Raw genomic sequence first — 9300 nt, 5'->3', positions numbered from 1 at the left:
CCTGATGTCATCTGTGGCAGACAACCAGTGGCCCTCAGGGTTCGCGTCCCGTCGGACCCCCAGGCCTGGATGGTGAGGATCTTCAGCTGGTCCACCACCTCTCTCAAGAGGGCACGATCTTGGGTCGCCTGGCTCATCAATAGTTGGTTGGTTTCCTGCTGTAGCCGCATAGGCTCCTGTTGTTCCATTACCTGAACCTGGGTGGCCTCCTGCTGGGCTGCCGTGGCTTGTACCAGAGGTCTTACCACCTCCTCCATTGTGGTACAAAGCAAGCAAACCAAAACAAAAACAAAAATCCAAAACCCCAGTGCACTTTTTTTTTTAAAACCTCTTTCTTCCGCCATGCTTTGAATGAAATCCCACTGCTAACACCAGTTGTGACAAAGCTCTGTCCTTGCCTTTGTGGGTCCTGCATTTCCTGGAGGATTTCGCTAGCCTCAGAGGCTCACTGTGACCCTCCACGTAACCCTTCTTTCTCTAGAGACAAGGGTCACAGTCTACTGAGCCATTTTCATCATAAGCCAGCAAGGGAGGTGAGGAGAAGTTATCCTTCCTTGCACAGTCTCTGTTGTCTCCCAGTCTCAGTGATTAATCAGGGAGCAAAGGGAGGGGGAGCCCAGGCCCACCCTCTACTCCAGGCTCCAGCCCAGGGACCCTAATAGTATCAGCTATGGTAGCTGACCTTTTAGAAACATGACATGTACAATTCCCTGGGCTACTTCCCCCACAGCAGCCCTCACTTCCTCAAGCTCCACTTCACCCTTACCTCAGGGCCTCCTTCCTTGTGCCTGATATGATGTGTACTACTCAGCCTCTCCAACAGCACAACTTCCTTCCACAGCTCCTGACATGCACACCCACCTGACTGACTGGGAGGCTTTTAACTAGTTTCAGCCAGCTCCTGATTGGCTTCAGGTGTCCCAATCAACCTAGCATTCTCCCTGCCTTCTGGAAAGTTTTTAATTGGCCCCAGGTGTCTTAATTGACCTGGAGCAGCTGCCATTTCACTTATCCTGGTACCAGGGATTTGTTAAGCCTGGAGCTAATATATCTATCTCCCACTACTTTTATATAGCCATCCAGACTTGCCCCGTCACAGAACACAGAGTAGAACAGAGCTTGTTAGCACAGAAATCAGTGACTTTCTGCTAAGTCCATAGTGGGCGGAGGGGAGCCCAGAGCCAGGGCTCTATTCCTCCACCTGTGCCCCAAGCCAGCCAAAACTGACTCGCTTCCAGCTGCCTGGCACCTGTCCTCCCTGTTGCTCCTCCTCTGGCCTTTGTCTCGCTACCTAGGTCAAGAGTCATCTGGTCACCTCCCCCTCCTGGGTCTCAGGTTACGAAGGGGTGGCTATAGCATCAGTGCAGGCAGCTGGAGCAGCCTCTTCAAAAGTCACACCCCCTTATTCTCACCACCTAGACATTGGTGCTATATACAGGAAAAGTGAGGCACACACAGCATTCATGCAAAACAGTAAGACTCACATAGGGTCACATACAACATAACAAGAGAAAATCCCTACTTCATCACAGGCCCCTCCTAAGACACATTTCTCTGTGCTCCCTGGGAAGCGTTTTGTCTCTTGTTCATCTGCAAAACTCTGCCAGCTAACAACCGGGACAGTTTCCTTAATCACTCACAACACCTCTCCTGCCCCTATGGCTGAGGGCATGTTGCCTTCTGCTGAAAAGGAGCTAGTCTCAGCCCCCCCCATACTTGGAAGCACACTGCTTCCCTGTGTTACAGTGTCACAGGAATTTTCACCCACGTCAATGGTTTCTGGAAGCACCCTGTTTCCTCTGCCCCTTCTCTGGGCTCCCCTCTGGGATACATTTCTCTATGCTACCTAGAGCCAGTTTTGCGTCTGGTTCAGCTGTGAACTGCTGGCAGCTAAGACCCTGGACAGTTCTCTCCCTGGCAGGCATTACACCCCCCTCCCTTCCTGATGTGGTGTTGACCCTAGCTGCAATGCAGGTGTTGGTCTTAACCACTCTCCCACCTGGAAGCATGTGGCTTTCCCCTGCTGCAGAAGAATCAAGGAGACTCTTTCCCATTTTCTCAGCAGTTCCTGAGACGTTACCTTTGGGGTCCTAGCATAAAGCTCCCTCCTGCTGCAGGCAAATACTTTAACCTGAGCTACATGGAAAAAATCATTACCAAGGAGCAGGTTGACTAGGAGGTGTTCTTACCCCACAGTCAAAACACTTTCCAAACCTTCCCAAACCACATGGATTTTAGCTAGTGGTAGGAGGAATCTGCTTTTGCCAACCCCCACAATCTCTGGCATTTGGCCAGGTAGCATACTGGCCTTTGCTTACCCAGAGAGATCTGGGCCCCTGTATCCCTCTGCCCTAAGTACTCCCTGCCATCAATCTGGACAGCCTTAACATGCTCCATATCTGGTTCTGCAAAGGCTAATCGCACAAAACCAATACGATAGGTTTCAATTGCTTGGGGGGTTTCTGTGTTGAGGACAGCAGAACTAACATGAGCTATTGGTTGCCTGCTTCCTCCTAGCACAGGACATTTATTCCTCAAGTGATCAGTGGAATTATATTGATAGCACCTTTTGGGCTCTTCTGCTTTTACAGGAGATTTGGGATAGGAGTTACCAGTAGAGCAATGTTTTTTGGGTAAGAGAATGTCTAGGCTCCCAACCCCCTTCTCTCTTCTCAGGGGCAAAATGGGATCCTCCCTTCTCACCAGTTTTAAACCTTTCTGTGGCCTGCTCTCAGTAGACGCCTGAGTCTGTTCAAAGGCATCAGCTAAAACAGTCATCTCATCCACAGACTTTACATCTTTGTCCCATGGACACTGCTTTACATCAGCCTTACACATGCTTAGGAAATGCTCTTAGGCAACAAGATCCAACATTGCCTCAAAACTTGCCATCTCTTTACCGCTCACCCATTTTCCTAAAAAATCTTTCATTTTGTTTACATATCCCCCATTACTCATCCCAATATCCCTCTTAAGATTCCTAAATTTATCTCTGTATGTTTCAGGAGTAATCTGAAAACTTTGCAAAATAGTATCTTTAAATTTACAATAATCTAAAGCATCTCCAATCGGTATTCCATTGGATACATTTTGAGCTTTACCAGTTAATTTCGCAATCAGGGTAGGAACTCTCTTATCATCAGGGATTGCATGTATTACACACAGCCTTTCGAAGGTAGTCAGATATTCAGCAATTTCTTCCTCTTCACTGTATGCAGGACATAAGTGTTCCCATTTGTGGATTTTTGGAATGATGGGAGTCATTGGGGTCGGGGGTTCTGGTTCTGCTTCTCTAGCAGGTCCAGTTGGTGTTTTCGCTCTCTCTCTCTCTCTCTCTCTCTCTCTCTCTCTCTCTTTTTCTTCCATGGCCCTTCTGTGTGCAGCCTCCTCTCTGGCTGCCTCTTTTTCTTTTTCTTTTTCTTTTTCTTTTATTCCCAGTTCTCTCAGTTGCAATAATCTCTGGTGCTCCCTCTTCTTCTCTGCAGACTGTAGCCTAAAAAGCTCCAACTTCGCAATTGCTTCAGTGATTTAACTCATTTTCCTGTTTTTCTGTTCATACTTCACTTTCTTGAAATAAGCAAACAGAAAATAACAATACTGTGACCTCCTCCTGACTGTTCTTAACCACTGCACTTAAGACTCATTTAAAATCACAAATATCAGTGCTTAAAATGTAAACTTCACTTGGAGTAACCCTGCTCGCTGCGCCACTGTGATGTTCCCCTCTGGTGTTATCTGGACCGGTGATCTGCTAGGCCACTCCAATCCTTGACTCTGGGAGCCAGCCTTACCCTGCTCTGCTGTGAGAACTCCCACTCCTGGGCTGTTCACACACAGCCTCTGGCATGTGAGCTGCGCCTTGGATTGTGCAACCGAATGACACTAGACAATATCTCCGGTCCCAGACACAACCCTAGGAACCTCCTTCTTGCTGTGTCCAGTTATGTCTGCTGGATGCTGCAAGCTTATATGAGTGCGTCAATTTAACAAAGAAATTGATATGTATCAGACTTGTTATCCCAAGGGGAATCTCTGACACGATTCAAACCAAACACACTGCTTCAGGTAGATAAACAGATTTATTAACTGCAAAGATAAATTTTAAGTGATTATAAGTCAAAGCATAACAAGTCAGATTTGGTCAAAAGAAATAAAAGCAAAACACATTCTAACGTGATCTTAACACTTTCAATGCCCTTATAAACTTAGATGATTCTCACCATAGGGTGGCTGGTTGCTCTTCAGACAGGCTCTCCCCTTTGAACAGTGCTTCAGTAGCTTGGTGTGGTATCTGTAGATGGAGGTAGAAGAGAGAGGAAGAGCATGGCAAATGTCTCTTCCTTTTATAATGTTCTTTCTTCCTTTTTTGCTCCCCCCCTTCAGAGTCAGGTGAGCATTACCTCATCGGAGTCCCAAACTGATCAAAGGAAGGGGGGGTGACTCACTCGAGAGTCCAACAGATCCTTTTGTTGCTGCCTAGGCCATCATCCTTTGTTCCTGTGAGGCTGGGCTAGGTTTGTCCCATACATGCCTTGATGAGGTATGAACTGCCCCTCTGCTCTTAGACAGTTTTTGCCTGGGCTTATTTTAAGCCATGAGGATACATTTTCAGCTTCATAACTATATACATGAAATTATAACCTATAACATCACTATAATAACAATGCTCAGTGCATCATGAGTCTTCCAAAGACACCCAACATGACAAACTTTGCATTGGATACCACACCATCATTTTACAAGGATGAACATGGGGTGCTGAGTGTTCCCCCGAGGTACAGAGCATCACAGGGGGGCCAGGGGCTGAAAGGGAACAGGGGTTGGGAGGGAGCAGGAGTTGTGGGCCAGGGGTGAGAGGAAGCAGGGGTTGGGTGCCGGGGGCTGGGAGTGGGCGTGGGTCAGGGGCCACAGGCTGGGAATGAGCTGGGGTTGGGGGCTGGTGGCTGGGAGAGAGTAGGGTCTGGGAGGAGCAGGGGTTGGGTGCCGTGGACTGGGAGGGATAAGGTCTGACGGGGAGCAGGGTTTGGGGACCAGGGGCTCCGAGGAAGCAGGGTTCGGGGGCTGGGAAGGAGCAGCGGTCGGGGGCTAGGAGGGAGCAGGGTTTGGGTGCCAGGGGCTGGGAGAGATCAGGGACTCGGAGGGAGCAGAGGTTGGCGTTCGCACACTGCAGGGAGTTGTTGCAGGCAGAAGGCACCTTAGGTCAGAAAGACTGGACGCAGCAAACGCATCAGGAAACTGCCCCACCCACAACTAAGGCCCCCGCTTTGGCTCCCATCCCTGACCTCAGCCCCAACCATGGCTGGGCTCCTGGCTCCCAGCCCCTGGGGGGCAGAGACAGATTACAGTACAACTAAAGCAGGGACAGGGCGTGCAACAAATAAAGTTTGGGGACCACTGTTTTAAATCCTGATGTGCAAACTTCTGTCCAGTGGGGGGTGCCAGAAGCTCAATGGGGCTGCCCCCAGATCAGCATGGGGCCTGGGCTCTGAGCAGGGGCCTCTGGCTGATGGGTTTTAACACGTGGTGCTGCCATGCGAGGGCACCCCAGAACATATTCACGGCGAGCTCAGGGAGTGGCATGGGGCAGGACAGCCCAGTGTGAGCCTGCAAACAACCCTCAAGGGCAGGGTCAGCCCCAACCAGCCCCACAGCTGTGCCCTGTGGCCTCGCTACCTTGCAGATGAAGGTGCTACGTCTACAGACTAGGCTATGCTGCTTGAACCACTGTTCTGGTCACAAGATCCCCGCTCCCTGCCCAAAGCCAGGGATGGAACCCAGGAGTCCTGGCTCCCAACTACCCCCCACAACCGACTAGAACCCCCCTTCTCCTCCACTCCCCTCCCAGGGCAGGGACAGAACCCAGGAGTCCTGGATCCAACATTCTAGCAAACATTTGTGTTTGTAGAAGGCAGGTTGTGCACTCTCCTGCTCGGCAAACAGGACAACAGTCTACTGCTGCCGCAGGTGTGGGGAGCTCTGAATCATAGAATCATAGAATATCAGGGTTGGAAGGGACCTCAGGAGGTCATCTAGTCCAACCCCCTGCTCAAAGCAGGACCAATCCCCAATTAAATCATCCCAGCCAGGGCTTTGTCAAGCCTGACCTTAAAAACCTCGAAGGAAGGAGATTCCACCACCTCCCTAGGTAACGCATTCCAGTATTTCACCACCCTCCTAGTGAAAATTTTTTTCCTAATATCCAACCTAAACCTCCCCCACTGCAACTTGAGACCATTACTCCTTGTTCTGTCATCTGCTACCATTGAGAACAGTCTAGAGCCATCCTCTTTGGAACCCCCTTTCAGGTAGTTGAAAGCAGCTATAAAATCCCCCCTCATTCTTCTCTTCTGCAGACTAAACAATCCCACTTCCCTCAGTCTGTCCTCATAAGTCATGTGTTCTAGTCCCCTAATCATTTTTGTTGCCCTCCGCTGGACTCTTTCCAGTTTTTCCACATCCTTCTTGTAGTGTGGGGCCCAAAACTGGACACAGTACTCCAGATGAGGCCTCACCTCATAGAGGGGAATAGAGGGGAACGATCACGTCCCTCGATCTGCTGGCAATGCCCCTACTTATACATCCCAAAATGCCATTGGCCTTCTTGGCAACAAGGGCACACTATTGACTCATATCCAGCTTCTTGTCCACTGTAACCCCTAGGTCCTTTTCTGCAGAACTGCTGCCGAGCCATTTGGGCCCTAGTCTGTAGTGGTGCATGGGATTCTTCCGTCCTAAGTGCAGGACTCTGCACTTGTCCTTGTTGAACCTCATCAGATTTCTTTTGGCCCAATCCTCTAATTTGTCTAGGGCCCTCTGTATCCGATCCCTACCCTCCAGCGTATCTACCTCTCCTCCCAGTTTAGTGTCATTTGCAAACTTGCTGAGGGTGCAATCCACACCATCCTCCAGATCATTTATGAAGATGTTGAACGAAACCGGCCCCAGGACCGACCCTTGGGGCACTCCACTTGATACCGGCTGCCAACATAAATGGAGCCATTGATCACTACCCGTTGAGCCCGACAATCTAGCCAGCTTTCTGTCCACCTTATAGTCCATTCATCCAGCCCATACTTCTTTAACTTGCTGGCAAGAATACTGTGGGACACCGTGTCAAAAGCTTTGCTAAAGTCAAGGAACAACACGTCCACTGCTTTCCCCTCATCCACACAGCCAGTTATCTTGTCATAGAAGGCAATTAGATTAGTCAGGCATGACTTGCCCTTGGTGAATCCATGCTGACTGTTCCTGATCACTTTCCTCTCCTCTAAGTGCTTCAGAATTGATTCCTTGAGGACCTGCTCCATGATTTTTCCAGGGACTGAGGTGAGGTGACTCCATGTCTAGTTGGCAGCCGGTGTCAAGTGGAGTGCCCCAGGGGTCGGTCCTGGGGCCGGTTTTGTTCAATATCTTCATAAATGATCTGGAGGATGGTGTGGATTGCACTCTCAGCAAATTTGCGGACGATACTAAACTGGGAGGAGTGGTAGATACGCTGGAGGGGAGGGATAGGATACAGAAGGACCTAGACAAATTGGAGGATTGGGTCAAAAGAAATCTGATGAGGTTCAATAAGGATAAGTGCAGGGTCCTGCACTTAGGACGGAAGAATCCAATGCACCGCTACAGACTAGGGCCCGAATGGCTAGGCAGCAGTTCTGCGGAAAAGGACCTAGGGGTGACAGTGGACGAGAAGCTGGATATGAGTCAGCAGTGTGCCCTTGTTGCCAAGAAGGCCAATGGCATTTTGGGATGTATAAGTAGGGGCATAGCGAGCAGATCGAGGGACGTGATCGTCCCCCTCTATTCGACATTGGTGAGGCCTCATCTGGAGTACTGTGTCCAGTTTTGGGCCCCACACTACAAGAAGGATGTGGATAAATTGGAGAGAGTCCAGCGAAGGGCAACAAAAATGATTAGGGGTCTAGAACACATGACTTATGAGGAGAGGCTGAGGGAGCTGGGATTGTTTAGCCTGCAGAAGAGAAGAATGAGGGGGGATTTGATAGCTGCTTTCAACTACCTGAAAGGGGGTTCCAAAGAGGATGGCTCTAGACTGTTCTCAATGGTAGCAGATGACAGAACGAGGAGTAATGGTCTCAAGTTGCAGTGGGGGAGGTTTAGATTGGATATTAGGAAAAACTTTTTCACTAAGAGGGTGGTGAAACACTGGAATGCATTGCCTAGGGAGGTGGTGGAATCTCCTTCCTTGGAAGTTTTTAAGGTCAGGCTTGACAAAGCCCTGGCTGGGATGATTTAACTGGGAATTGGTCCTGCTTCGAGCAGGGGGTTGGACTAGATGACCTTCAGGGGTCCCTTCCAACCCTGATATTCTATGATTCTATGATTCTATGAGGCTGACTGGCCTGTAGTTCCCCGGATCCTCCTTCTTCCCTTTTTTAAAGATGGGCACTACATTAGCCTTTTTCCAGTCGTCCGGGACGTCCCCCGATCACCATGAGTTTTCAAAGATCATGGCCAATGGCTCCGCAATCACATCCGCCAACTCCTTTAGCACCCTCGGATGCAGCACATCCGGCCCCACGGACTTGTGCTCATCCAGATTTTCTAAATAGTCCCGAACCACTTCTTTCTCCACAGAGGGCTGGTCTCCTCCTCCCCATGCTGTGCTGCCCAGTGCAGTAGTCTGGGAGCTGACCTTGTTCGTGAAGACAGAGGGAAAAAAAGAATTGAGTACGTTAGATTTTTCCACATCCTCCGTCACTAGGTTGCCTCCCTCATTCAGTAAGGGGCCCACACTTTCCTTGACTTTCTTCTTGTTGCTAACATACCTGAAGAAACCCTTCTTGTTACTCTTAACATCTCTTGCTAGCTGCAACTCCAGGTGTGATTTGGCCTTCCTGATTTCACTCCTACATGCCCAAGCAATATTTTTATACTCTTCCCTGGTCATTTGTCCAATCTTCCACTTCTTGTAAGCTTCTTTTTTGTGTTTAAGACCAACAAGGATTTCACTGTTAAGCCAAGCTGGTCGCCTGCCATATTTACTATTCTTTCTACACATCGGGATGGTTTGTCCCTGTAACCTCAATAAGGATTCTTTAAAATCCGCTGGCAGCTGGGTGGCGGGAGGGGCTTACCAGTGGATGCTTTTTGCCAGCACTAAACCAACAGATTGTAAACGGAGTTTAGGGTCATATACAAATATGCAAATTATTTGCCAAAATGCAAACTAGTTTATTGAGCGATTTGCATACAGAGTACCACCCTTTTCCCCCAAAGGGGACAGCCTGGTCCTCTTCCAGCAGCTGGCCCTGCAATCTCAGCACATGCAGTGTG

Source organism: Eretmochelys imbricata, chromosome 7 (genome assembly GCF_965152235.1).
Source record: "Eretmochelys imbricata isolate rEreImb1 chromosome 7, rEreImb1.hap1, whole genome shotgun sequence".
Classification (NCBI taxonomy): Eukaryota; Metazoa; Chordata; order Testudines; family Cheloniidae; genus Eretmochelys; species Eretmochelys imbricata.
This window is presented reverse-complemented; position numbering follows the sequence as displayed.